At 41.3% G+C, this 17,734-nt stretch overlaps 1 protein-coding gene across 13 annotated transcripts in view; it reads left to right on the forward strand.

The window, feature by feature from the left end:
* The window catches only part of CASK (calcium/calmodulin dependent serine protein kinase), a 121,666-nt gene that overhangs the window by 15,268 nt on the left and 88,664 nt on the right, over positions 1–17,734 (forward strand). The gene's annotated exons all lie outside the window — the stretch shown is intronic.

A 17,734-nucleotide genomic window follows, 5' to 3' on the forward strand; every position in this document is an offset into this window, starting at 1 on the left:
CCAGGATTCACATCCTTACAGATACAGTGGTGCCTCTCAAGACGAAAAGAATCCGTTCCGCGAGTCTCTTCGTCTTGCGGGTTTTTTCATCTTGCGAAGCAAGCCCATTAGCAGTTTAGCGGATTAGCGCTACAGTATTAGCGGCTTAGCGGGCTTAGCGGATCAGCTGATAAGCGGCTTAGCGATCAGCTGTTAAGCGGCTTAAGGATCAGCTGATAAGCGGCTTAACAATCAGCTGATAAGCGGCTTAGCAATCAGCTGTTAAGCGGCTTAGCCGATCAGCTGATAAGCGGTTTAGCCGCTTGGGAAAAGGGGGGGGGAGGGAAAAAAACCCGCAGGAACTCGCAAGACATTTTCGTCTTGCGAAGCAAGCACATAGGAAATTCGTTTTGCGAAGCACCTCCAAAACGGAAAACCCTTTCGTCTAGCGGGTTTTCCGTCTTGCGAGACATTCGTCTTGCGGGGCACCACTGTATGAAGCTTGCTTCTGCAGATTCTCAATCTGCGGTTTAAGATGCCTCACAGGATTGTTGTTAGGATAAATTGGATTAACCCCATATGTTCTGCCCTGAGCTCTTTGGGGGAAGGGTGAACTATGAATGTAAAAAATAAATTGCAATCTTTAAATGTCCACACACATTTTAGTTATTTTCTGTTTTATATGTTTTCTGGATAGTTATAAAGATCACAGGTTTTTATTTTGTAATAAAGGCAATCAGTTGATTTTATCACATCAGCAATCCAGAGCTTTTAATCAGGCATTACTCAAACATTAAGAATACATAAGAGCTACAGCCTCAGCCTTGATCCAACTAGCCATACAATGTTATGCAACTTTTCATTTATTTATATCCTTTTTCAGTTCACCTGATGTGCTTTACAACCTAAAATAATGTTTTATAGGCAAAATACAAAAGAAAAAAGGAAAGAGAAGGGGGATGGCAAATACTGATATTGATTGTGTACAATGCTACATAAAGGTCAGAGGTGGAATGGCCCAGTGCAGGAGATGATTTTGGAAGAGGAGCAGCCAAATAGCTGTCAGTCCCAGCCAGGCTAGTAGATGAGGTCTTGTTCTCCCACAGAAATTGCTGGATGAAATGACTGCTGATGGGCAGCCTTTTTAGAATCACCAACTTTATTCAGCAGTCCTCTGCCTAAACTGACTGATTATGATTATATCCCATCTTTTCTAAAAGTCAATATAGTTTTAACGTTATCTGCCCTTTTTTCTAGTAAAAATGTACATTGACTGCTGCTCTTTCAATGCATAGTTTTTACTGTGAAATTGTTAATCTGCTTCCTCTAGGACAGAACTTTCCAAACCGTGTGTCGCAACACATTCGTATGTTGACTTCAGTGTGGGGGTATGTCACGTCATGCTGGACCAACCAGCCGATCTCCAGTCTTTTTACCTGAGGAGAATTACTATTCCCCCTCTGCTGAAGCAGCTGAAGCCTCTCTGGTGCAGAGTGGCACAACCCTTTCCTGCCCAGCCTGCCCATCTCTGCCAGCTGCACCACAGTGCACTCTGCCCTTGCTGCGCCTCCTTCGGCCGTTGCCACCCCTGTCAGGGCTCTGTGCATGCCAGGTGGAATCTGGTGTGTGAGAGGGAGGGGAGAGCAGCAAGGGCATACAGGCGACGAAGAGCCCATTTAGCACCAGCCTTGGCCTGCACACCTTTCCATCCGCAACAAACAGGCAGGTGATCTGTGCTGCCAGCTCCAGAGGGCTTAATTCCTGCAGGTCAACACTGCCATTTAAAAACAAACATCTACAGGGGCCAATTTAAAGATCTGACAGTTTCGAACCTTTTTAACACTTTCCTCCCTTCAAATCAGCCCTTTTGCAAATGACTTGCTCCCTGGCTGAACTTGATGGTTGCAAAGAAATGAGATTCCATATCTGCATCCTCCATTGAAATCCAGTCCCCCCCACACACACACTACTCTCTGAAAAGCAGCAACAAATCCTCCCCTTTTTTGGAATTATTTACTCACATTTCCTCCAAATCTACCAACCCCCCTCCCAACAATACTACTCCTAGGAAATCCCAAAGCCATTTTTTTTTATTTCTCCCCAGAATAGCTAGAACAGAATAGGAAGGTGTTAGTATTTAAACCCCCCCAAAATACTCTCTGTGAGACCTGGGCCTCTCTAGGCAGTGGGGCAGTTTCTAGGTTTAACCCTTGAAGCACCTCACCTGAGAGAAAGAGAGAGAGGAGAGAGACAGCTTATTTCCAGGTTTGCAGCAAGCAAAGCAAAGCAAAACGCACAACTCTGTGCTTTATTCTTCCAGCACAAAAGCAGGGACCAAGGTTGCACTCCAAGTAGCAAGGCTGCTGGGGCGGCAGCGTGGAGGATATAGCAGCCATTCGATCCCAGGGTAGGATCGAGGAGCGTGTAGTTATGCCTTTCTTGTGCTGCCCTCCCCAGATCCAAAGCTTGCAAGGCAGCTCAGGGAGGATGGTGTGGGGATGCGGCAACCACCCTGAGACCTCTGGGTATAGGACGGTACAGTGGTACCTCGGGTTAAGAACTTAATTCGTTCTGGAGGTCTCTTCTTAACCTGAAACTGTTCTTAACCTGAAGCACCACTTTAGCTAATGGGGCCTTCTCGCTGCTGCCACGCCACCACCGCATGATTTCTGTTCTCATCCTGAAGCAAAGTTCTTAACCCGAGGTACTATTTCTGGGTTAGCAGAGCCTGTCACCTTAAGCGTCTGTAACCTGAAGCGTCTGTAACCCAAGGTACTACTGTATATAAATTCAATAAATAATAATTATAATAAAATTATGTGTCTTTCAATCAGGGTGCATGGCTGCCATGTCCCCGCACCATCCCCCCCAAGTGGACTTAGAAGGCCTGGATCCAGGGATGGTGGTGTGAGGATGCTGCAACAACAATGTGGCAGGGGGCTGAGTGCACACACCCGCACCCTGGGCAGCTTGCAGACATGCTCTGCCAGTGGAAGGCACCTCTGGTTGCAAAATGATGCATGTCTAAAAAGTGTGTCACCAACATGAAAAGTTTGGAAAGCACTGCTCTAGGAGGTAGCTGTTGGTGCATTAGAACAATGTGGTGGTGGTAAAATTGCTACAGTCATACCTCAAGTTGCGTCCGCTTCAGGTTACGTGTTTTTGTGTTGCGTCCCACGGTAACCCGGAAGTACCGGAACGGGTTACTTCTGGGTTTCTCCGCTCACACATGCACAGAAGCACTAAATTGTCAGTTCATGTTGCAGGCGGGCCTCCGGAACGGATCCCGTCTGTAACACAAGGTTCCACTGTAAATGGTTTAGATAGTCTGTGATTAGAATCATTATATTGTACATGGTAGTTTCAAAAGCAATAGATATGCTAGCCTATGCAAGAATAGCATGCTTAGTGTTCAAAATATAGTATACCAAGTACTGGGAATATGAGATGCCATTGCAATGGTACCAAAATATTGACAACTTTCATATCCTTGGCTACACCCTTGTGATTCCTGACTGCAGAAGACCAAGGAGCCTTTTTATAAGATAATGGAAAGAAATTTTCTTTAGTTGTTTCATGTGTTACTTCCTTAATTCTATGATGGTCTTAACTTTTTAATGGGTAGTGTAATGCACTCTGTGGGGCTGCCTATCAGGTAAGCATTCCTACATGATATGTGGAAGAAGAAGTTATGTAGCAATGGTATTTTGGGAGGCATCTCAGCATCAAGTGTAATATGTAGTTTCACTCTATGGTTCCCTATGCCTTTTCCCTCTTTATTCTCTTGCTACAGCTTAATGAATTTTACAGTATGAATGGACAGATTCCAGGCTTGTAGAATCACCTCACTGTGGGTGAAGAACTGGTGGCTTTGTTTAGAGCATGTTGTGTTGTCTTCATTTTTTGCTCCCCATCTCTGCAAAGTATTAGGAGGTATAACATTCAAAACTACAATTGTGTTATAGAAAACTACTGCCACTGTTTACTGCTGTATTTAGCCACTGTTTAATGTTGCATTTAGTGCTGAGTGTTTAATATTTACATTATCACTAGAATATGTATTTAAATTGTACTTTGGCCTGATGTTTGACAAATGTATATGCATCCTACCCCCTGCTAATAATAATAATAATAATAATAATAATAATATAATAATATATTACAGCACTGGAGGGAGGCAGCAATGTGACATCAGCTCCAGGTTTTGAAGTTGTAAATACTGGCAAACACAATAGCTACATTTAGGAAATGCTGCTTATAGCATATAATGTAGACAGACATCTTTGTCCCGAGTGTCTCCAGTAATAGAGTGGCAAAGCAAGCATAAGAAAAACTGAAATCTAGCCAGTAAATAAGCAATTCAGTATCTGAAATGTTTTGATTTCAGTATTTTGATACAGTAGATCGCTCCATTGTGACTCTGACAATTCTATAAATTGTCCAATTTCCAGTCTGTTGGAATGTCAGGTGAGCCAGAGTTAACTGTTCTTAATCACACACACACACACACACACAGCTGCTTTAGAATAGTTTTGAGGTTGTTCTGGGATCTACCTGGATTTTTGCAAAGCTCTCCTGCAAAACTTTGTACAGGAAGCTCAAAGGGTCTTCAACTTTTCTAACACTCAAAATTGAAATCTGTTATTTTTCTACTCTGGGAAGTGATTGCTACAAGCACTTGTTGAATAGTGCCTATGGCATTTCTGATGCAACTTCTTTTCTGCAGTACCCTATGATATTGTGAGCTTTATTTGTTAGCTCTTAGAAAAATAGACAAGGTATCATTCTAGCTCATTCCACTAACCTTTACAAGGAAGACAAGGCAAGCCCCTCCTAACACTTCCTGAATTTCTTTTGTTTTCGTTTTGAAATTAATTTACATCTATGCTTCAGACTATAACTCTTTCCTAATTGCTTAGGAAGGACACTCAGCAAATTATTATTCACTTATGGAAAGACATAACAATACCAGTGCTTTATACCAACTCCTGTTTTAGTTGTTGTGCTTGACCTAATGCTTTAAACAGCTTAGATACCAAGATAGCTATGAAAATGCCTCATTCGGTTTTGTCAATATATTTCAATGGTTTATATCCTGTATTTGAACATAAAGATATCCATGGTAGTCAATACCATAGTCTCTCAAGATTGTCTCACATTTGCCAGCAGCTGCCAAGCAAGTGCCTTAGGAGTGTGGAGGAGCTCTGACTAGCTTACAGCTTATACTGATTTGCCATTTGTGAGCCAGATGTTCTGTGTGAGTGTGGCCTGTCCACAAGTCCATTGATAGTCTTCTGAGGCAGCTGCCAGCAAGTATTAATTAGCCAACAAATTCACTGAGAACTCTTAACACCATTCTGTGAATTGCATTTGGAGCAAGTAAAAGCACACAGGTCTCCTTGGTGGATGTGCCACAATTTATAAAGCAACTTCCTTTGCATATGTTGGCTTGGAGGGCAGGGACACAGTGGTGCTGTTGACTTAAGAATTCCAGTCCTTTTCCAGGTATTTTGTCTACTGGACTATCAGTTTTGAGTATATGTATCTGGTATTGGGATCTTGAGATAGGAGAGGTATTCTGGTGGTGTACAGGTCACCCTGCTGCCTGCTACCTAACAGAAGAGGAAGTCTGGGTGTATTGGGTGTTCAGGATGCCCTCTCCAACCAGTGCAGAGTAACTTGAACACTCATACCAAAGCCCGCTTAGCAGTGGGTGCGCTGGCTTTTGTCTGGCATGATTAGCTTGGGTGTATTGCTTATATTTATTTATATAAAATGTAGCCCATCTTTCCACCTGCCAAAAGAATTCCAAGGTGACTGACAATAAGACAGAATTTGTACGCCACAAACAAGCATTTTATTTTCTAAGAGAGAGAGGTGACTTCACGGGTTATGATGTAACATGGGTGGAAAGCCTTGTTGGACTCCAGCTCCCATCAGCACAAGCCAGCAGAGCCAATTGTGAGACTCTCTCCCACCAGCAGAATCAATCTCCACCCTTCAAGCCTTCAGATCACCTCTCTGAGGGAGGCTTGGATGGTGGTGATAAGGAAAGAGGGCCTTTTCAGTTGTGCTTCCCCATTTGCGGAATGCTCTCCACAGCAAGTTCTGCCTTCATGGACATCTTTTTCACTTCTCTTTCCTCCCTGCTTTTGATAGACCAAGATGTTGTTATTTTGTTACTAGTATGCTGCCAAAGCTTCCTGTGGCTGTTAGACGGGTTGGTTTATTTTGTTTTTATGCAATAATGTATTTATATTTATGCTTTAAATTTGTTGCAAGTTGCTTGGAGACATTTGAGAGACTAACAAGTCTTCTTCATCCTCGGACCTCAGCTATCATTGCAGGTGCTCTGGCTATTCAAACTGCTGTTCTTCAAAGGTTTGATATTTTGCACCAGGTAGGATGACAATGATTTATACCAGGGTTCCCCAAATTTGGGTCTCCATCTGTTTTTGGACCACAATTTCCATCATCCACCCATTGGTCCTGCTAGCTAGGGATGATGGGAGTGTTTCCAACAACAGTTTGGAAACCCAGGTTTAGGAAACACTGATCTATTGGTAGGGAACGTTTCCCATACCTATAAGTATGGTTAGACTGGCAAAATGCTGTGGTTCTCCCACTCCTATATGGTTGTGTACTTCTATAGTTGAAAGGCCATTTTTAATAGAAGTATTCAGAGCTGAGGGGCAGTACAACCAGCAGCTGACATGCAATGTGTATTCAGAGAGCATCTGAGAATCACTGAAGCATCAGAAGTTGGTTGCACAGGTCAGGTTGAATTATTTTAAAGAGGAGTAGCTGTTGTTCATTAAATTTAATAAAAATTATAACTCTGGTTACATCTTCAAGACATACTTACACTTTGAAAAGGGAGAAAAAACATGTATCATTTTTAATGAGATGTTTGATAAAGAAGGACAACAAAAATTCTCATCTCAGAATACTGAACTACTCAGTGGCTACTTGGTTGCAATAACTACAGAGAAAAGGAAATCTATGAGAAGGCGTTTATCATTATTGATTCTGAGATCAAAAGCCCTTCAGTTTGAGAAGACCTAACTACAAATTCACTCATGCAGTGAAAACCATGAAAGCTGAAAGCTAATGCACTTGCCATAAGTTCCTCTCCACAAATGCAATAAACAGATTCAACAGTCTCACATATTGTGCCCATTTACAACTTTTTCCAGTCTTCCACTGGAAAATGGAAGCAGTATTTCTAAAATCTCTTCCTAGTTGCAGATTTGTGCCTCAGTGCTTTTCATGACATTCAGTGTTTTCTTATTTCTTATTATTTATTAATTTTGTATACCGCCTTTCATCCGTAGATCTCAGGAGGTTCACAACATAAAAAATACAAGAAAAGCACACAAAATACACAATAAAAACCAGAACAAAAAACCCCACCCACAATAGCACCCTTCCTGCCCCCACTCTCTCCTACAAACACATTTTAAAGGGTATAGGAATGTTTTCACCTGGGCAGAATTCGAGACCAGGGAGAAGGGTCGATGGAAGAAGATTGGAAAAAATTTAAAATATATCTTCAAAAGTATAGCAATATAAAAGAATGTTAGAAGGAGGTTGGAAAAAGAATATTAGGTCGTTTCGGTAGATACGATATAATGGAATAAGTAAAGATGAGTTGATGAATTTGATGAAATAGAGGAGGTTTAATTATATTACTTCAATTTTAAAATATGTAAATGAAAATAAGATTAGAGGGATTTGCTGGAAATACGATTTGAACAAGAATACAAAATTGGGAGGTGAGAGGAGGTCAATGGAAATAAGTAAAGGGAAAAGGATATGTAAAGGTTTAACCTGCTTTTGTTTTATTTTTAACTTAATATATTTTTATATTTTTTGTTAAGTTTTCTTTTTTATTCTATCTCATTGTTCTTTTTACTTGTTTATTTTTTGCTCTGTTATGGTCAAAGCTTTCTTTGTACTCTGTATGGTTTTTCTTTTTTTTCTGTGATTTTAAATTTGGAATAAATATTATTTTAAAAAAAAAAAAGGAATGTTTTCACCTGGCGCCTAAAGGTGCATAATGAAGGCAGCAGTCACAAGCTCCCAGAGAGAATTCCACAAACAGGGAGCCACTGCAGAAAAGGCCTGCTTGTGTTGCTGCCCTCAAGACCTCTTGTGGAGGAGGCACATGAAGGAGGGTCTCAGATGATGATTGCAGGATTTGGGTAGATTCATATGGAGAGAGGCAGTCCTTGAGGTACTGTGGTCCTGATCCATTTAAGGCTTTATAGGAAAATCAGCACTGTGAATTGGGTCTGGAAATTAATTGGCAGTCAGTGCAGTTGGGCCAGGATTGGTGTAATATGCTCAAGCCGCCTTGTTCCAGTGTGCAACCTGACCACTGAATTCTGCACCAGGTAAAGTTTCCAAACCATCTTCAGAGGTAGTAAAGCATCCAGAAATACCCCCAACCTTTGTACCTGCTCCTTCAGATGGGGCTACACACCCCCATCAAGAGCAAGCAACTTCCCATCCATCCTGTCTAGGGAACCATCCACTAACAGTGCCTCGGTCTTATCTGAATTGAGCTTCAGTTTCTTGGCTGTCATACAGTACATTACCGAAGCAAGACAATGGTCCACATCCACTGCCACACCTGCAGATGTAAAGGAAAAGTAGAGCTGTGTGTCATCAGCATATTGCTGACAACATATTCCAGACTTCTGGATATCAGGACAGTGCCTGTCCGTTTACCTTATGTTTCTCCTTTGGTTGCAGATTACAGTGGTACCTTGGTGATAGCCTGTTCACTGATAAATAATGGTACAGTGATTTAAGAGTCAATGTTCTGCTACCCTGTTTAATGAAATGAACTTTTTTTAGACTTATTTGAAGCAAAATCCTCAATCAAATCACTGTTATTCAAACCTTTGCTAGTTTTATGTTCAATTGAAATCAGTACAAATCCTGCTGGGTGTTCTTGTGACATAGAAAAGCACATATCATTTATTATTATTTTTTATCAATTTGAACTTTGAAATTATCCATTTGATGGGTAGGTTGACAAAGGTATGGGTTTTCCTACTGATTCTACATAAAAACGTACAAGGTTGGTGAGATAAGGCAAGCTTTCATGTTTCACAACAACCTTCATAAAACAAAAAGTATTCTGAACAAAGAGTCAATGCTTTGACTTGTAATTGTAAAAATAGTATTCAGAATTCTTTAAAATAGACTATGCTCACTATAAAGCTTTGTCTCATTGTGATGTAAACTATGCAAATTACAGACTGGGGAAAAATTTGGAGAAAAAATGTTTGCTTATCAGTTGAAATAGATTTCTGAGAGATAATGCATGAGCTCTTATTAAGACAATGGAATCTTGCAAAGCTGTAAAAAAAATCTTTACTGGCATCTTTACTTGTATATGTATGTAGTTTAGGATCTTTTGTAAGGCTTACAATTCCATCTGCTGACTATATCTCTCTGCTGTTTGCTTTGTTCAGTGAACACTGACTTTGGTTGTTAACAGTACTTATCAAGAATAGTTTCTCCTAGTTTTCTTCACTATAATTTCTTAACAGTAGGTTGTCTGACTTCAGATCACATTCTTTGCCAATATACTGCCATATGAATTCTGTCACTATCTTTGAATTTTGTAGGAAAGTCATTTCTGATGACAATTCCTGCTTGGAATGAAAGAAAATTGAGTAGCCTTCATTTGCAGGTTTGCATAAATCTGTGGAAACCATTTTCCAATAATGGTTGTTAACCAACATTCTGCAATACCTATTTCATGAACCATGACCCCTATATCCATAAAATGCATATCAAACTATAAGTATTGGGATATTTCTTTTTTTTTTTTTAAAGATATTTATTAAGATTTTCAAAAATACAGAAAGTAAAGATTAAAGTACATTCAAAACCTTATTTTCATACATCCACTTTCCGGGACTCCCCCCTTCCCCCACCCCTACCATATTCCCCTTTCATATTGTTGGCTCCACAAGCTCTCAGTTCTAATTAAAACTTAATTTGTTTAGACCATTATTCGAATTTAAAATTTATACGCTCCTCATCAATACCCTTAATAAAAGACAAAAGTTCTCTCCCCAGGGCCCACCCCATTTTCATTCCACAATTTCCCTTTTTTTAAAGATAAGGACACCCCACACAATAGAAATATAAGAAATAAGAAATAAAAAGTATAATAGGTGAAAAAGAGCCAGTTCAGAAAAGAAAAAAAATTGACAAGCCTTTGGATTTTAGTTCTCCCCCCCCTGTCCCCGGTTTAATTTCCCCCTGACCACCAAACCATGTTATCTGCCTGGAATTCTTAAAGTCCATAAATCACCTATTTCCCCCAACTCCTTGCTGGCTTTTTCTTTTTATAGTTATTTTTTAAGACATTTAACTTCAAATCTTTAATAAAACTCCCCCCATTGTTCTTTCCAAGTTGTAGTCCAATTTCCTCTTGTTCCGCTGCTGAAACGTTCTAATTCAGAAGTTTAGTAACTCTGCAGGGATTATTGTTATTCAGGAACAAAAACTTGCGTTCAGTCCCTTCCTTTCTTCAATAGAAAATTCTATTGTCTCCTTTAGCTGAACACCCTGTAGACAAAATATTATTTCCGTTTTGCAGCTTTCCCAGAAGATAACCAGTCCTGTAAGATTCCAATGGTATTTTTCCACTTACGACCATCTTTGTAATGTCCCGAAACTCCTCTAGGGGGATTATTGTAACTTTGTTTTCTCTAGTCCAAAAGTCCGATTGTTATCCATGTTTTCGCCATTTTGTATCCAAGTTTTAACGGGTTATAGCAAATTGTAACAAATTTAACCAGCAAAGTTCTCATAATAAAATCCTCTCTGCTTTCCGACTTTGACAGCTACTTTGACAGCTGTCAAAATCTCCGACTCTTTTCACCAGGCTCTCTCTTCAGTCACCCCGGTTCCCAGGGGGGGGGGGTCACGTTTCCCTTCTCCCTCAATTCTTCCTCCAGCACAGTTCTTGTAGTTCCCCATCGTGGAATTCTTAGTTTTTATCAGCAATACAAATCTTTTTGGACCTTGGTTTCCCCGTCCTTGTTTTGGAAGGTTTACAGTAGGGAGGGGGACTGACTTCCTTTTTGGATCCCCCCCCCCCGCTCGTGTCCAATCCGAAAAAAAAATTTTTTTTTCTCCTTTTGAACCCGGTTTCCAAATTACTCACGGGTTGTTGTTAAGAAGTCCGAATTTTCAATAGAAGAAGTCAGCGCTCTCCGCCGGATGGCATGCGGCTGCGCTCGGCAGGGATAGCAGAGGACTCAAAGCACCACGCTTCTCCCCGGCACCCGATCCGTAGCCTTTAAAAAGGCTCCTTCACGAGTCGGGAGGGCGCTAGCGGTGCCAGCCGAGTCTCCATGTCCACGGCCTCCGTGGCCGTGGTTTTTAAGGGTCCCCGCATCGCCGGTGCGGTAGGACCCAGCCCCTGCCGAGCAGGCTCCCTCCGGAGCTCGGAGGGAGTCCGCCATTCGGCGATGGCGCCAACCCGGAAGTCAGTATTGGGATATTTCAATAAGAGTAAACATAATAATAGAATCCTAGAACTGTAGAGTTGGAAGGGACCACGAGGATCATCTAGTTTAACCGCCTGCAATGCAAGAATCTTTTGCCCAGTGTGGCAATGACTCTGAGATTAATCTTAATCTCATGACTCTGAGATTAAGAGTCTCATGTTCTACCAACTGACAATGCTGTTGTATTATAACTAGAAAAGAATAAGGAGCTGTGAATGTGCACTTCAAAACAAGCTTTGGGCCACCACAAATGATCTCCAGGAGAGTGTCCTCTAGTGTCCTCTATGAGATTACACTGAAACATACCTGGCCCAGTGTTTTGTTTTGGCATAGGGTACTCTAATTCCTTATTCTGATCTACATATTGTAGCTGTCATTAGCATGGAGAAGCCATGCTTGATGGTGTCAGATGCCCAAAGTCTTCCCTAGACTGATGCCAACCATGTTATCTACTCATTTTTTTTCCATTCCAGACTATGACTTCTCTGTCATCTAAACAGATATTGCTGTCAGTAATTACTCTCCTCCAGAAGACTGTTAGAAGGACAGGAGTATATGATGTGCCTAGAGTGGTGTCACAGTTCTCTGAATGATGTCCAGTTGTAGTACTCCATTCATACAACAGCTACTTCACTAGCAGGAATTTCATTCTTAGTGTACCACAATAGCTGAACCTAGTGGTTGGACTTCAGTGGAACGGCTCCCATTCCTGGACGACCACAGTCCACCATTGATGAAGACACCATCTGGCAAGTGGAGGCCACCATTTTGGAGGATCACCGCATAACTGTTCGCCAACTAGCTGCAGATGTCAAGATCAGTGTGGGCTCTGTAGAAAAAATCATCCATGACCATTTGCACATGGGAACGTTGTCCGCGTCATGGGTTCCCTGGCTGTTGATGCCTTTACAGAAGCAGGAACGAGTCACATGCTCACGGGCTCTTTTGGCCATGTGTCACAAAAAACATGATGACTTCTTCACCAGATTTCAATTAGGACAAAACATGGGTCCATCATTATGACTCAGACTAAATCCTAGTCCAAACAATGGAAGCACTCTGCCTCACCACCTCCAATGTAGGCACGTGTTCAACCGTCAGTGGACAAGGTCATGCTCACGGTCTTTTGGGACCAGCGTGGAGTAGTGATGATGGATTTCCTGGCCAAGGGTACCACAATTACCAGCACATACTACACTTCACTGCTGCAGAATTGCGGGAGGGCATAAAAATCGAGAGGCGTGGTATGCTGACCAAAGGTGTCTGCCTCCTGCAGGATAACGTCCCAGTTCATAACTCACATGTTGCTCAGACAGAAGCACGGTTCTGTGGCTATGAAATCCTTCCTCACTCCCCTTATCCTCCCAACCTCGCACCATCGGACTTCCACCTCTTTCCAACCATGAAGTTATTTTTGAAGGACAAGCTTTTTCCAGACAATGAAATGCTGATTTCTGAGGTCAAGTTGTGGCTTCTGTCACAACCTGCCAACCTCTACAGAAGATGTCTTCACAGCTACATAAAGTGATGGGAGAAGTGTTTGACTCTTGCTGGTAGCAATGTAGAGACTAATAACTGTGCCCAGTTTCGTTTGTCTCAGTCCACGGGAAGTACGTCAGGGGAAATCTTTAATGAATGCCCCTTGTAGTTACACCTTTATCCTGCTTGTCATTCAGAATTCAAGGTTGTGAACATTGGGTTTCCTTATGGTCTCTCATCAAGGCACTGACCAGATTCAGACTTTAGCAAAGTGGTTGCAACACGTGTGATTGGGTCAGTAGTGTATGTGCATGTGTGTATATATAATATGCTTTTCTTTTTGCCTAGTTTGTCCATTGAATCTTGTTTTGTGGGCATGTTTGAGTTTAATTCCTATTACAGCTGCTACGTTATTCAAACATGGTATTAGTCTTGAGATATTGTAGGAGAGAAGAGATTTGATTATTATTGCATTAGGAAATTGAGATCATTGATTGTCTTGTTTGCCTTTAGCATGCATATCATAAAGACTGCAACTTCTCTGGAGCTTACTAGTGGGGAAGCAATAATGCATAGTTGACTGGATGATTTATTTGATAATTTTGCTGGTAGTGCTGGTAGTCACTTTGGCTTAATAACAAGCACTGAGAGAACTATAGAGGAGTCTTGACTCCTGTTAATTTGTTAAACCTAATATGATTATTCGGGCTGAGAACAGGAAAAAAAACTTCAGCTTTTATTAATAACTTGTTGACTGGGTTTGATTTGTCTGTATCTCTGGCCTCATCACATAAGCCTAGAATCTGCTTTACCTTCATTTTAAAAAACCACATGAGCACAATCCAACCCATTCCAGCCTGCAGCACCTGCAAGAAGGGGTCCACATAAGATTGAATCAAGCTCTTTTCTCCCTCTGCCCCTTTCTCACCAATTCTCCCATATGTGGATAAACATCTCTCATATCTGGATCCACTCTTCAAGTGAAGCCTTACTTGCATATATATCCCATAATAGGTGATGGTGACTAGCAGTATTGCTCCATTTGTTTATGCTTGCACACAGCAAGAACTGATGAGAGGGAGGGAAAGATTCTATTGAGGAGCCTTTCCCACAAGTACTGTGGTGAGAACTTTATGCACAGGAGGAATTGTTGTGTTCCATGTCTCTAGACGCTTTATGAAACCTTGTAAAATGTGTGAACAGATGTCAATTCCAGCAGGGCTTTCTGTAGTCTAAATAGGGCATTGCACAGTTCTTCCTACTGTGCCATGTAGAGAAGAGCTGAGTTCCTTGATCCAGCTGGTCATTTGAATCTAGCTTTTTAGTTGTCTTTTTAGTCTACCAAGTTTCTTGCTTAGGGGTCAAAAGATGATGTTTTGCTCTATTCTAGCTCTTGCTGCTCTCTGCAGGACAGAGTGGTAACTCCATGGTCCAGTGCCACATCAGGCCCAAGCCCCTAGTTAATCAGTGCCTTCCAAAGGTGGTACTTCTTCACCTTGTGAAAGCTTCCCCTCCTCAATTTGCTTGGCACTGTTGCTAGGTCAGAGGTGCTTAAGAAAGAGCACTCGTTCTTGTTTCCTGCACAGTCAGTAACACCTCCACCCTGGTGCTGTGCAAGAGAAAGAAGGGATGCCTTTAGAAGGTATTCTCTGTAGCACTCAACAGGTGTGCATGCTTAGAAGAAACACTGTGCTTACTCTTCCCAGATCATTCTGTGGAGAACAAAATGGTGTTCCTCCTCTCCCACCACCACCACCACAGAGCTCTGATGAGAGTGAGTAGAAACCCTGTCTTTTATTCTTCAGAGGTGGTTCTGTGAAGAGCAAAATACAGCATTTCCCCCAGCTGTGAACAGAGTGTTGTGTGCCTGTGTTCATGCTTCTGCCTGCATATGTGTGTGTATAAGTCTGAAACTGCCAGATGTGTGGATTTGTGTGTGTGTGTTGAGTGTGCATGTACACTAGGGCTGGGCAAGATCTGGTTTTCAAGATCGTGATATATCACCAGCTAACAATTGCAGTATAGTGATATATCACAATGTCTGAAATAAGGAGGGGTGGCTAGGCTGTGGAGGGAGGGGAGGGAACAGGAGGAGCGACCGGGAGGAAGGAGGCAGCCTGCTTACTCAGTCGCAGGCAGGCAGGCGAGCACCTTCTTAGGCTCTCTCTGCTGAGGCCATCACTCTTATTAAAAGAACCTCACACAGTCCTTCCCAAGGCTTATCTGCGGTCCTTCCCAAGGCTTATCTTTTCTGTGTGTGATCATCGCCTGACATGGCAGCTGGGCTGGAGGGAAGGAGGAGCAACCAGGAGGAAGGGAGGAAGAAGGAGCCTGTTTGTTCTGGTGAAGGCAGGCAGACAGGTGGGCACCTTCTTGGGAACCCTCTGCCGCCATGGGTGAGCACCATGATATATTCCTAGCTCAAAAAAATTGAAACTGTTATCGCGATCTGAACCTCAAGTGGGTTTCAATGTATTGAAATACCACCCAGCCCTAATGTGCACAGGTGTGTGGTCCTCAGAGTAGTCCTTCCCTTTCATGAATGTCCATCTGAAAAATTATTTGAAGTTGTTCTCAAGAGCAGTGTTTTCTTCTGGAAATGGTGTTATATGCATTAACTACTTCTAAATGTCAGTGATATTGAAATGTAGCTATTTTAGAACGGTTCCATCTTTAATAAACCCTAAAGTGATCATTAAATTGCTTAATAAGCTTTATCTGACAATTGTTGTTTCCAGCTATATATAGCTCTAAAGCCAATCCTTTGGCAGTAGAATGTTTAACTAGCTTTGGGCTATAGAATGCTTAACAGGCTTTAAGGCTGATTTTATTTTTGCAAGAGCTTTAAGACTACATACAGTGAATATGCATTTCTCTTCCAAAGAAACCTTCATAAGAATTTTAGAAACCATAACAAAATTTTGCATATAGTCTTAAGCGCCCATGTTGCCTAAATTTATAAAATAAACTAATGCTGTCTATATATATATATATATATATATATATATATATATAGTCCTGTAAAAAAAGGATTCTGTAAAAGAACTTTGAAGTTTTACAGGATCACTTTATGGACTACTGTCTTCCTTCACAGAAGTGAGACTTTTGTGGGAAGAAAGCATATATGCTACAAGTGTACCTTCACATGAGGTGAGCACAGTTACCTGGTATGTACAAGACGGCAAGCCAAGCTATGGCATACTGAGACTGCACAAGCATGCGGGATCTCTGAGATGAGCTGATGGCCACTTTTTCTCTCCCTAGTCCCTTTTAGTGCTGTGCCATGCTTAGCATGTCATTCAAACTGGGACTCACAGTTCAGTTCTCTCCTCACTAACCATAAGCTGCAGCCAAGGTTTGTTCTTGAGTGATTTGGCTAATGAAGTAGGGACAAAGTCCTTTGCTTCAACTATCCCAATTTTCATTGGCTGTAATACTTCCAGAGGTCTTCTTTGTTCAGATACATCTATACTGAAATTTTTATATGTTATTATTATGACAGATTAATATTAGCTAGACTTAAAGCATTTGTTTCTTTTGGCATTACGCAAAAAAGCACAGAGTGGAATAAGAAAGTATGTTTTTATTATTTTACATGAAAAATCTGCGTGGGGTTGAATTGTAAACAGATGATCAGCCAAGTGATGTGAGTCCTTTGGCTTAATATTTTAATATTTTGTTTGTAAGTACAGTGATACCTCTGGTTGTGAACAGGATCCATTCCTGAGCCCCGTTCGCAACATGAGCAGAACACAACCCGCATCTGCGTGTGCGCAGGTCGCGATTCACCGCTTTTGCGCATGTGCATGATGTCATTTTGCCCGTCTGTGCATGGGTGAGCGGCGAAACCCGGAAGTAACCCTTTCCGGTACTTCCAGGTCACCGCGGGACGCAACCTGAAATCGCGCAACCTGAAGCAAACATAACAAGAAGTATGACTGTAATACAATAACTCCTCTGAAGATTGATATAATAGAATAAAATTATTTACACAAGTTTAGGTGATACTTCTGTGTTTCAAGTTTAAATACTTGCTGGGGGAAGGAAAATACAAATATATTGCAATACAATAGTGTACTTGAAAATTGAGACATTTAAGTGAATGAAAGTTGGTGTGCACATTCAGAATAACATTTTGTGTTTCAGTTCTAAAGCCCATTTGAATCCCCAGATTTGTTTTTTTGGGGGGGGCAGGAGAGATATAAAATGCAATGTAATATCTGACTCCTATACCTGTTTTTAAAGGGAGGATAAGCAGCTTTCTAGACAGAGATATTGAAATGAAAGTTGACTTTATTTATGTTATTTATGTTACTTACTTTTTATTTATTGGATTGTTATATTGCCCTTCATGCAACAATCACAAGGTGATTCACAACACAAAAATAAAAAATAAAATAATACTTTATATGTGCTTCCAAGCAGTTATATGCCTGCTTCTGTAAATGCCTACTCTTCATGGGCCAGTTTTGGTATGTCTCATTTTGGGATAGCTCTACAGTGTAAGTGAAAAGACTATTTGATTCTTACCTTGTAAAAGGGATTTCTGATGCCTGAAGTGATGTCTCACATAGCAGTCATGTGTAACTGGTGCCCATGGCATTTCCTGAAAATGTGCCCACTTGTCCAAAAAGGTTGGCAACCCTTGCTGTAGAGTCATACCCAAAAGATTTTTAGTGTCTTCTATGCTGGTGTTAATTCCACAAACATAAGCTTTGGCAAAACTGACTAAAACC

The sequence above is a fragment of the Podarcis pityusensis genome (assembly GCF_964106645.2).
Source record: "Podarcis pityusensis genome assembly, chromosome: 4".
Classification (NCBI taxonomy): Eukaryota; Metazoa; Chordata; class Lepidosauria; order Squamata; family Lacertidae; genus Podarcis; species Podarcis pityusensis.